Here is a 13,397-nt window from a genome sequence, read left to right on the forward strand (position 1 = left end):
GCTTCACACTACTGTGTGGGGGACACTACTGTGTGGGGGCAGTGTGGGGGACTCTACTGTATGGAGGCAGTGTGGGGGACTCTACTGTATGGAGGCAGTGTGGGGGACTCTACTGTATGGAGGCAGTGTGGGGGACTCTACTGTATGGAGGCAGTGTGGGGGACTCTACTGTATGGAGGCAGTGTGGGGGACTCTACTGTATGGAGGCAGTGTGGGGGACTCTACTGTATGGAGGCAGTGTGGGGGACTCTACTGTATGGAGGCAGTGTGGGGGACACTACTGTATGGCGGCAGTGTGGGGGACACTACTGTATGGGGCAGTGTGGGGGGACACTACCGTGTGGGGGGACACTACTGTGTGGGGGGCAGTGTGGGGGACACTACTGTGTGGGGGGCAGTGTGGGGGACACTACTGTGTGGGGGGCAGTGTGGGGGACACTACTGTATGGAGGCAGTGTGGGGGACTCTACTGTATGGAGGCAGTGTGGGGGACTCTACTGTATGGAGGCAGTGTGGGGGACTCTACTGTATGGAGGCAGTGTGGGGGACTCTACTGTATGGAGGCAGTGTGGGGGACTCTACTGTATGGAGGCAGTGTGGGGGACTCTACTGTATGGAGGCAGTGTGGGGGACTCTACTGTATGGAGGCAGTGTGGGGGACTCTACTGTATGGAGGCAGTGTGGGGGACTCTACTGTATGGAGGCAGTGTGGGGGACTCTACTGTATGGAGGCAGTGTGGGGGACTCTACTGTATGGAGGCAGTGTGGGGGACTCTACTGTATGGAGGCAGTGTGGGGGACTCTACTGTATGGAGGCAGTGTGGGGGACTCTACTGTATGGGGGCAGTGTGGGGGACTCTACTGTATGGAGGCAGTGTGGGGGACTCTACTGTATGGAGGCAGTGTGGGGGACTCTACTGTATGGAGGCAGTGTGGGGGACTCTACTGTATGGAGGCAGTGTGGGGGACTCTACTGTATGGCGGCAGTGTGGGGGACACTACTGTATGGCGGCAGTGTGGGGGACACTACTGTATGGGGCAGTGTGGGGGGACACTACCGTGTGGGGGGACACTACTGTGTGGGGGGCAGTGTGGGGGACACTACTGTGTGGGGGGCAGTGTGGGGGACACTACTGTGTGGGGGGCAGTGTGGGGGACACTACTGTGTGGGGGGCAGTGTGGGGGACACTACTGTGTGGGGGGCAGTGTGGGAGAAACTACTGTGTGGGGGGCAGTGTGGGGGAAATTACTGTGTGGGAGGCAGTGTGGGGATCAGCATGGGGGCCTTTCTATTGGGGAGGCACTGTAGGTGCCATTCTATCATTTCTGTGGACACTATAGGATTATTGCCTGGAGCACAATATAGGGTGTTATTTTTACTGGGGGTCTCTAGGGGACATTATAACTGCTGTAGTCACTATAGGAACATTAGGGTCATCAAACTGATGTAAAGTAGAACTGGCTTAATTGCCCATAGCAGCCAATCAGATTCCACCTTTCATATTTTTTTTAAATCAAATCGTTTTTATTGAACCAATAAATACAGAGTATAACATAAAACAATACGTTGTATTTTTCTTTGCTTTATCCACCATGTGGAATCAGTGTACAACAGTAATCATAGAAATACCAACACACAGTTTTATCACGTACCTATACATTGCGTGTACACATGCTAAAACAAATATTTGAGACAGAGAATTACCAATATCTTAACCTCCCCAACATCCCTCCCCCCCCACCCTGCCCTAACCCCCCCCTCCCTGACTACTGGTCTTGACCATCACGAGCCTATATAACCACGTGAGTATGAGATAACCATTCACTCCACATTTTATCAAACTTCTGAGGGCACCCTCTCTTCACATACACCCCTTTTTCGAGTATCAGCATGTCATGCCACCTCCGTTCAAACTCACTCAGTGTAGGCGGACTTCCCTGGATCCACCTCATAGCAATCAGTTTCCTGGCCACATACAGCAATCTCCCCACAGCTACCTTGACCGATTCAGTCCCTCCAATCTCAGACACATACCCCAGAATACACACCTTAGGGTCTTTTTGAATTTTCAATGTCATTTTGCTATTAATCATATTTCTAACATCCTCCCAATAATTACCAACTACTGGACAAGCCCACAGCATATGTAACAAGTCCGCACCATCTTCCATACACTTTGGACACTTGTCATCACTTCTCACTCCAATCTTTTTTAGGAACACCGGTGTTTTGTACACTCTATGTATAATAAATAATTGGGACAATTTGCCCTGTTCGCTCAGGGACACCTTGGGGACCCCTTCCAATATATCTTCCCACTTATCTTTAGACATATCCCCCACGTCAGCCTCCCATTTTTTCATTCTTGAAAGCGGAAACCCCTCTAAGAATTTTTCCAGTAAAAGAGCGTACACCTGTGATATCAACCCTCTTTTTCCCCCACCTGTCGGAAGAACAAGCTTATGAACCACCTCCATTTGAGCTATCACACATCCTTTCCGCAGTGTGACCTCAAGGGCATGCCTTATTTGAAGATATTTATAGAACCACTCCCTTGGAATATTAAATTCCTGCTGCAGGTTTTGAAATGACTTACATATCTTGTCCTTAATTAATTGGCCAATTCTCGTCACTCCATAAGTTTCCCAGTTTCTGAGTCCTGGTATGGCAAATAATTCGGGCAACAGGTGATTCTTTCCAATAGGGGAAAGTTCACTAATTCCACCCACACCTCTTAGCTGCTTCACCTTTGCCCAAACTCTTTTCATAAGTTCAATAAGAGGGAGTTTTTCCCTCCCAGCGTGCATTCCTGAGCCTTCCAGAATGCCCATGAGGTCACGACTGCCCAGCCAATGCTGCAATATCTGCCCAGTCATATCCGGTGCTTGTAGATCAATCCATCCCTTAAAATGCTGACATTGGGAAGCCAGAAAATAAATCCATGCGTTAGGGACAGCCAGGCCCCCTTCCGACTTAGGATACTGCAATATCTCCAGTTTGATCCTAGCCTGCCCATACTTCCAAGTAAGATCCCTAAATATAGAGTGAATTTTCTTGAATCTATCCAGGGGGATCCATACGGGAGCATTATTCAGTACATATAGCAACTGGGGCATCATAACCATTTTTAAAAGGTTAACTCTACCTACCACCGAAAGAAAGAGTCTACACCATGACCTCACTTTAAGCCTAAAAGTAGCCAGCAATGGGGACAGATTAAGTTCTTCAAAATCCGATAGTCTCGGTGTTATATGCAATCCCAGATATTTAAATTTATCCACCCAAGGCACCAGACTATCTACTTGTCTGCCTGACAGGGCCTGCCCATCAATTGGCATCAAAGAGGATTTTTGCCAATTTATCCGAAGTCCAGAGAAGCTACCAAATCTGTCAATCAATGCCATGGCCGCATCCAGGGACGCACCAGTATCGCCCATAAAAAGTAGAGTGTCATCAGCGTACATAGCCACTTTATTGTGCAGCCCACCGTATCTAAACCCCTCTATATTTGTTGATAAGCGGATATGCGCCGCAAGCGGCTCTATTGCAAGAGCAAACAATAAGGGCGACAATGGGCATCCCTGCCTGGAGCCCCTGGCAAGGGGAAAACAATCTGACAACCCTCCATTCGCTCTAATTCTCGCCTTAGGACTAGAATACAGGACCTGTACCCACTGAATGAACCGCTTTCCAAAGCCCATAGTTCTCAGGACCCCCCACAAGTACCTCCATTCCACACTGTCAAACGCCTTAGCGGTGTCAAGCGCAAGTAAGGCCCTGTCTCCACTGTTATCCGCCGGAATATTTAAACTAGTGTACAGCCTACGAAGATTAATAGCCGTCGATTTCCCTGGCATAAACCCCGTTTGATCCGGGTGTACTATGGTCAGAATCACCTTGGACAGCCTGTTCGCCAACACCTTCGCCAGGAGCTTAACATCAGCCGTGAGAAGTGAAATTGGTCTGTAGGAATCCGGTATTTTAGGATCCTTTCCAGGTTTAGGTATAACCACAATTATAGCTTCCTGCATCGAATGTGGTAACGAACCTGCCTCCAATGAGTGCTCAAACACCTTAAGTAATTCAGGAAGTAATATCCCCTGCAGCTTTTTATACACCTCTACTGGGAGACCATCAGCTCCAGGCGCCTTACCACTTGCCATGTCCCCAAGAGCAGCTTCCAGTTCCTCAAGTGTAATCGGCTCCTCCAGCCTTTCTCTATCCTCCTCTGACAACGCCGATAACTGTGCCTCCACTAGGAAATCATTCAGAGCCTCATCAGAACTAGATCCAGTGGAAGTATATAGAGATACATAAAAGCTTTTTAGAATATCTAATATTCCTTTCGTGTCCTGGCTACTATTCCCCATGTCATCTCTCAGTTCCTGAATACAAGAGGAGCCTCCCTGGGCCTGTGAGACCACCGACAACAGATGACCCACCTTCTCGCCTTCATCAAAGGATCTCTGACGATAAAAGCTTCTCTTTCTATCTGCGGCCTGGACTAAATGACATCTCAGCTGCTCCTGAGCTACCGCCAGCGCCTCACTACTAACCATGGTGGGGGATCTACTAAACTCTCTCTCAGCCTCAGCCACTAGTACATGCGCCTTAACATCCGCCTCCCTAGATCTGGATTTATGCTTGTTAATTTCTTTCATCAAAACTCCCCTCAGGAATGCTTTCATGGCGTCCCATACACCTGGTATCGAAGCCGTCCCTGTATTGATATCAAAAAAATCCTTAATTTCCAGAGAGATCCCAGACAGGTCACCCAACACATTCAGCCAATGAGAATTACACTTCCACAGCCTCGGTCCCTGTCTGAGCACCCCCAGGCACAAGTCAATCTGCACCAGAGAATGGTCAGACAACGACCGAGGATGATAGACAACATCCTTAACCAGTGGTAGCATTATATCGTTAACAAGGGCCAAATCTATACGCGATAGCGAATGGTGCGTGGCTGATCTACACGAGAATTCACGCTTATCTGGGTTACGCAATCTCCATACATCCTGTACACCTACTTCACCCATAATATTCCTGAGAGCCACACTCCCAGGTAGACCACCTGCTCCCTCCACCCGGCATCTATCTAGGGAGTCATTCAGCGTGCAATTGAAGTCCCCCACCAATAGCCACGGCAACCCAGGGAAGTCCGCCACAAAGTCCATAATCTCTCTTATTAATGGGGAAGCAAACGGTGGAGGCACGTACACAGACACCAGCACCACCTGTATTCCATCCACCTTACACACAACACACACATATCTACCCTCAGCATCCACACAATCCTGCATATGTTCATACCTAATACTACTATGCACAATCATACTTACCCCTCTAGAATGAGAGGAATGAGTTGAATGTAACGCATGGATCACCCAATTTTTACTCATCCAGTGTAAATTTTCTCCAGTCAAATGCGTTTCCTGAAGGCAACATATAGCCGGCTGAAACCGCCCCAAGTATTGAAAAATGCACTGTCTTTTCCGTGCATCTGCCATCCCTCTCACATTCCAACTTAAAACTCTAATCACCTGTGACATGGTAAAACATCAAACCATACTTGAATCTCACAACCCACTCAGACAACATTTGCTCATAGTTCAAGACCTTTACCCTTCCCCCCAACCTTCTCCCTGCCCCCCCACCCCCTCCCTCCCTCTCATAATCAGGTTACTGTAACTGGGGATCACTGTCCCCTCTGTATCCACTTCACACATTAAAACAGGGCAATCCGAGAGCAACCTGCCCCCCAACCTACAATAAACATAACAGTTTATAACACGTTTCCTCAGGTAGAGAATCCTCCCCACATCTGAGAAATACATTTTACTTTCTCTACCGCCTGCTCCCTCCTCAGGAACTACCATGTGGTAGCATTACATAGTACACTCCTTAACTGGTGCAACATTTAAAGCAACTCTAGAGTGCAAATGCATATATAAAGTGAACAAATGAAACCATATATCTGCCTCCTTCAAGTGTCCAGGGCTCCACTTCTCAATTGTCGCTCGTGGACGTCCAGCCACTGCGCCGCCTCCTCCGGATCTTTAAAAAATCTGGTGGATCCCAATGCCACCACACGCAGTTTAGCAGGAAACAGCATAGCGTACTGGACTTGTAGAGCTCTCAGCCTTTTCTTTATATCCATAAATCTACTTCTCCGCTGCACTTCGTTGGAATAATCCGGAAATATGGACACTTTAACCCCATTCAGGACCATCTCCTCATTGTCCCTTGATTGCCGCAGGATAGTGTCCCGGTCTTTAAAATGCAGGATCTTCGCCAGTATAGGACGGGGAGGTCTGCCAGGCGGAAGCTGCCGCATGGGGACTCTGTGCGCCCGCTCCACCGCATATAGGGAAGATAGACCTTTCTCATGAAATAGTTGATGCAACCATTTTTCCACAAACTCTGTGGCATTATCCCCCTCCGTCTTCTCTGGCATACCCACAATCCGCAGGTTATTCCTTCTGGACCTGTTCTCCAGATCATCTGTTTTGGCATATAAAGCAGCTATATCTTTAGCAGTTGTTTTTGCCGCCATTTGCAAAGGCTGAATAACGTCCTCTATGGTGGACACCCTCTTCTCCAATTCAGAGGTGCGCTCAGAAATTTTGTGTAGGTCATGCCTAATTAAAGACACATCCGACCTCAGGCTGCCACCTTCAGTGTGCTGTTACAGCTGGCCACAGCGGCCATGATATCTTTTAAAGTAGGCTCTGCATTGACCACAGCTTTAGGGCCTACCGCGTCTTTTGCCGGCCGTGCAGGGGTTAATGGCGGCCAATTCACCGCATCCAGGGCCTCCCCATCGATGGATCCATCCTCCTGTTCAGAGGAGGTATGAGCGTCCGTCTCCTTTCCCTCGGCCCAATCTCCCACATCGCTATCTGTGCGAGCAAACCTGCTCAGCTTTGCGGCCGCACTCTGGCTCAGCTTGGGCTGTAAGGCCGGCCCCTCTTCGTCCTCGGCGCCATGCCGGCTCACCTCTGGCCTGTCGGATCGCGGCCCTTTACCGGACTTCCTCGGCATGTCGGAGCTCAGAAATTTACCACCGCACCCTCCTGTCACCTCTCAATCACCAGGTAAGGAAGGATCAGCGATTCAGGGGGTTGCTACCACTCGAAAATCAGGATATCTGCAGGAGCTATGTGCGGTGCGACCTACTCCATGCGCTCTCAGGCCACGCCCCCCCACCTTTCATATTTGACAGCTCTTTTGGAAATCCAGTTCTACGTTACACCAGTTTGATAAATGACCCCAATTATGTCTATTAGGGTCACTATTTTTTCATCAGTATAGTACCTGGAAAATTGGGGGGCACAACGGGCCCAGGTATTGGTGGTGGCAGCAGGATGACACTGTGGGGACACCAGGATGGGGGGTTGATGGAAAAATTTAGAAATCTAACATGTCTGTGTGTCTGTGTTACAAACTCTGTAGAGACGAGATGCAGCTGAAAGAATTTCTCATGGCGGTCTAACGGAGGAGAAGAGGAAAGAGAAGGTCTACATGACAGGAGATGTCCCTGTATGTAAGAGGTATGTGGTCAAGTATTGGGGACGGGGGGGTGGCAGAGAAATGACCCGCCCCGGGTGCCAAACACCCTGGGCACGCCACTGAGTTACAACTATATCAACCAGCATGATCACATATGCACAGGAGCTATGCTCATGCAATCAACAGCAGGAGCCTGGCAGTGATTGGCAGCTCTGTTCTCCTTTGTGATGACTGTGAATAGAAAAAACCTCTGATCATGGCATTCTAACACCTTAGACATGACATCCAAGGAGCTGGACAGAAAGAGCGCTAAAAAAGCATTCAGGTCTGCAAGAGACATGCCATACTTGGTTGCTTGTCAGTGATATAATGAAAAAAACAATGGTGCTTTGGAATACTAAGCGTTACCAAATATTATATAGGCGATCAACTAATGGCAATTTCCAAAGTCCTCCATTCAGGGGCGGACACAGACAGCACAAGGCCCCTGTGCACAGAGATATTCTCTGTCCTCATCTTCTTGTTTCAGACCAGACCGCCATGATGATTTCTTTCAGTCATCTCTTCTTTCTGCAGGGTTTGACAGACAGACATCTTAGTTTCCTAGTTTTCCACCATCCTCCCACCTAATTCTGTGCCTGCTGTGCTCCCTATATAAGTTACACACAGATAGTTCCCCTTAAATAATTATTGGCACACAGTGTCCTAAAAAATAACTTTGCCCAAAAATAATTGTACTAAGCTGATACCGTGCCAGGGTGCCCACCAAAGTAACAGTGCTCCCCAAAATCCCACCAATAGAAATAATTATCTACCAGACAACATGTAGTAGTAATATTGCCCCTATATTAATAATGACCCCACTGTGTCCCAGAAGTAATAATGCTCTCGTAGTGCTCAAACTAGTATTCAAGTTCCTCATAGTCCCTCAACTGTAATAAAGCCCACCATAATGTCCCCAGTGGTAATAATTCTCTTTATAATGTGTAACAGTAGAAAAATGCCCCCTTATAATGTGCACCAGTACATAAAAGTGCCCTGTTGTGTGGCAGTATAAAACAATACCTCCTCTTAGTGCCCCCAGTTAAGCCAAGGTCCCCATAGTGCCCTATAATTTGTGCCAGTATAAAATACTCCTATATTGTGCGCCTCCCCTTGTCCCCATGGTGCCTGACAATATGCCAGTATAAAATGCCCCATAATGTGTGCCAGTATAAAAAATAGGGTCACCAGTAGATGCCCCCGTATTGCTCCCCCCTTCTCCATAGTGCCCATGTGTGCTAGCATCTAAGATAGGGCCCCCATAGTGCTACTACCCTTCCTAGTGCACCCCATGTCTGCCAATATATAAGATAGAGCCCCAGAAGATGCCCCCATAGTGCTCCTCTCCCCCCTTCTCCATAGTGCCCCCCATGTGTACCAGTATATAACATAAGGTCCCCATTGTGCTCCTCCTCCTTCATAGTACCCACTATGTGTGCCAGTAACTAAGATAGGGCCCCCCATAGTGCTCCTCCCCCTCCATAGTGCCCCCCATGTGTGCCAGTATATAAAATAGGGCCCCAATAGTACTCCCCCCTCCATAGTGCCCCCATGTGTGTCAGTATTTAAAATAGGGCCCCCATAGTGCTCCTCCCCCTCCATAGTGCCCCCATTGTGTGCCAGTATATTAAATATGGCCACAATAGTACTCCCCCCCTCCATAGTCCCCCCATGTGTGTCAGTATTTAAAATAGGGCCCCCCATAGTTCTCCTCCCCCTCCATAGTGCCCCCCATGTGTGCCAGTATATAAAATAGGGCAACAATCGTACTGCCCCCTCCACAGTGCACCCCATGTGTGTTAGTATTTAAAATAGGGCCCCCATAGTGCTCCTCCTCCTCCATAGTGCCCCCATGTGTGCCATTACATAAGATAGGGCCCCCAGTAGATGCCCCCATGAGTGCCAGATAGGGCCCCTAGTAAAGTGTAAATTAAAAAAATAAATAAACTCACATACTTACCTCCTTGCCGCTTTCAGCGATGCGATGCAGGCCTCTTCCGGCCTGTGTCCCACGCTGTATGGCTCAGGCGGCGTGATGACGTCATTGCGCCGCCTATGCCCTCCTCTGATAGGTTGCAGGCCTAGTGCCTGTAGCCTATGAGAGGACTGGGGAAGAGAGACGCCTCTCCCCTGCCCCGTCGCAGCATCCATCCGTATCGCCGTCCTAAGGACAGCGATACAGATGAATAGAGATGAGCGCTTCCACAATGGAAGCGCTCATCTCCCCCTGCTGCCGGTAGGAAGGGGCCCCCTCCTGCTCTGGGCCCCTGTGCAGCCGCATCGGCTGCACATGCGGTATGTCCGCCTCTGCCTCCATTTTGTTTACAATAGTAAAAGAAGGAATACATATCAAGATCATACTGCAACAATTGTAACAAGTCATAGACTAAAATTATAATAACATATGATTTCTGTAGTACAGTGTAAAAAAAATATGGTGGAAAATGTATAAACATTAGCCAACAGATTATATGTACCCCAAAGTGATACCAATAAAAACTAAAGGACCAGAATAATTTGCAGTTCAATTTATAGCATCATAGCTGAGAAGACACCTCTTTCTCAGCTTGTTTGGTAAACCTCTGTCATTAACACAGTATATTAAACCATTATTAGTCTATTTGGCCTTTTGTCATGCTATAAAACAAATGTTGATCCTCTGTGTTTGCCGAACAGATTTGGCTTATGGCTATTCCTAAAGGCATTAAATTGGCATTCCCTTGGTCAACACTCTATAACCCCTATGCGGGGAACTAGCAGACGACGAAACACGAGTAGATGAAACAATCAAAATAGCATATTTGCAGGAAACTAGAGTACTGGTCTAGAGATGTCCACGCTGGCCCTTTAAGAGCAGCAGGGAGCACAAGCATCCTACAGCCAGAGAAAGGCACAGTAGGAAGGGGTAGGCTGCAGCCTGCGACACGCCTGGAGTAGCAATACTACAGATATGCTCAAGCAATAGGCCAGCGTGGGTCAGAACCATGGAGCAGAGGACTAAGTGATCATTCTGGTGGCCACGCATGCCAGAGGATCGAGGTAGTGTTATGAAACATATTATGAGCATAATTTATTTAATGAAGACCATTTACAACATTGCTTCATTTTTAGGCCTCAATGTAGTGATAAAATCTATAAGGGTGTAAATGTTGGATTTGTGATATACTTTTGAAGTAATTTTCACAGTTTGTGTAGCTCTACAGCAAAAAGTGATGAGGTTTTACAAAACTGCCTAAAAAACACAATGCACCCCTGATTGAGTCCATGTTATTATCTATATTAATCAAATCAAGAAAAGTGCGGTTTTCACTCTGGCTACTGAGCATCATGTTTCATACAACTGACACCAGGTAACAAAGCTCAGCTTCCCCCCACCCCCCATGCAAACAACATTCTACCATAGAAGTCTTTTCCAGACGCCAGTTTTCTATGTCCATGTGGCTGCTATAAATTCTGTGTTAAAGTATGCAGAGTGGTGGTTCAAGAAAGAATGGTCTCCCATAATAATGTGCAGAAATAAAACAAAAAAAATTAAAAACCTGAACATCTGAACATGGCCAATAGCCTAAATGAATTGTTCAGTTTTAGTTACAATATATAAAGCTTCCATTGAAGACAAATTGATAGAAAATTAAAGACATATTTTCTTACCACACCCGTTACACCATCAAGAACAGTATCTACAAAGCAGCCAAGATTTTCCTAAAATGAAATGAAAATAAATAGAATAGTGTATTAGGCGCATTTCAAACCTCTGGGTTTTACATTGGAGCAAAAACCTGGAAAAAGTATTCAAATGTACACCACAATGAATCCATCCACAGTAATAAGACAAATGGAGTTTGAAGGGTTAAACTTCGGGCCTACTTACCATTTATTTATTGGTGTTTTTTTGCCAGAGAGAATTGCATGATAAACTGTGCTCTTTTGCTTGGCAAATAAGACATAGCATTAATAATAGTAGGTATTTTATAGTAATAATAGTGCTATAGTCACACTTGTGTAACCCTGTGAAGTGACACAGGCTGCATTATCTGAAATGCCCAGTAGATGGACTCAGTATGCTGTTAATAAAACATTGAGTATTGATCACATGACCTGCTGAAATCAGTCACATGGATTGTGACATCATCGCAGGTCCTGAAAGGACACTTCCTGCACAGCTCGGAGGAGGGAGGTCCTGGAAGATTTCTAGAAGTTACGAGACGCTCAGCCAGAGAGAGGACATGTGTCTAGTTATGAGAGACTGCAGCACAGAGATGGAACCTTGCTGAGAGAACTTGCTTCACCAAAGATCACACCTGCTGAGAGAGGGACTGGCTGGCAAAGACAAGCATTGAGTCCAGACGTCTGGTGAACCCTGTGAGAGGAGATTTCTGCGGACTGGCCTGGTTAATGGTGTTGTGAGGGTAAGTCAAACCTCTCCCTGTATCACCACAGGGCACCTGTCCCCTCACTCACAGTAAAGACTCTGAGGTCCAGTGACGGACATTACACAGCTCAGGCTGCTTCAGTGACCCTGCGGAGCAGGACTTATAAGGGCCCCAACTCTCCTATGTGCACCAACGGCCACTAGGGCGAAGATAAGGGGGTGGGACGCAGGTGTGCTGGTGGGTGGGTGAGGAAGAATCCACATTGTATTGTTATCTGCGTTACTCTATTGTATTTTCCTATGTATGTTGGTTCATTTGCTATGTACTATATAAAGTTAATTTCAGTTAGGCTGTGTCAGTCTCATTGCACCAAGTATGTTCCCAGTGGGACCCCACATCCCTACCCCGGATGCCCCACTGGGTGGAGGCACTGCCACAGACATGTACCCCAGTTCCCAGATAGCGGAGGCTCAGGATCCGCCTGTCAGGCATAGTGAGTTAACTAGGTTTATGGACCCCAAAGACACTAGGGGGCGCCCTCAAACCCCCTTTACACTTGTATCAGTTTTGGTTATAACAGAAACCCCAATGCAATTCAAGAATTTTTCTGGATTCGACGAATGGGAGATACAGTACTTCTGGCACCTTAACAATATCTTCCAGGTTCCACTGTGATCCTGTATCTGTCACTTTGGCCTGCAAAATAGTGCCACATGCATCACAAATCTTCTTTTCAAATCTGACATGAATGACTGTGATGCTGCTTCGCTTGCTGGGACTTGTGATGCACCGCCACAGCAAATCAGTGCTTCTTAGGCTACTTTCACAATTGCGTTCGGGGTTCCGCTTGTGAGTTCCGTTTGAAGGCTCTCACAAGCGGCCCCAATGCATTCTGAGTAGATGCGGATCCGCTCAGAATGCATCAGTTTGGCACCGTTTGGCCTCCATTCCCCTCAGCAGGCGGACACCCTTGCAGCGTTTTCGTGTCCGCCTGGCCGTGCGGAGCCAAACTTACAATGCAAGTCAATAGGGACGGATCCGTTTGACGTTGACACAATATGGTGCAATTGCAAACGGATCCATCCCCCATTGACTTTCAATGTAAAGTCAGGAGTCCCTATTAATATACTATCAGATCGGAGTTTTCTCCAATCCGATGGTATATTTTAACTTGAAGCGTCCCCATCACCATGGGAACGCCTCTATGTTAGAATATACCATCAGATTTGAGTTAGATCGTGAAACTCAGATCCGACAGTATATTCTAACACAGAGGCGTTCCCATAGTGATGGGGACGCTTCAAGTTAGAATATACTAAAAAAAACTGTGTACATGACTGCCCCCTGCTGCCTGGCAGGTGCTGCCAGGCAGCAGGGGGCAGACCCCCCCCCCCCCCCCCCCCCTGTTTTTAACTCATTGGTGGCCAGTGCGGCCCCCCCCTGTTTTTAACTCATTGGTGGCCAGTGCG

The sequence above is a fragment of the Bufo bufo genome, chromosome 9 (genome assembly GCF_905171765.1).
Source record: "Bufo bufo chromosome 9, aBufBuf1.1, whole genome shotgun sequence".
In the NCBI taxonomy this organism is placed as follows: Eukaryota; Metazoa; Chordata; class Amphibia; order Anura; family Bufonidae; genus Bufo; species Bufo bufo.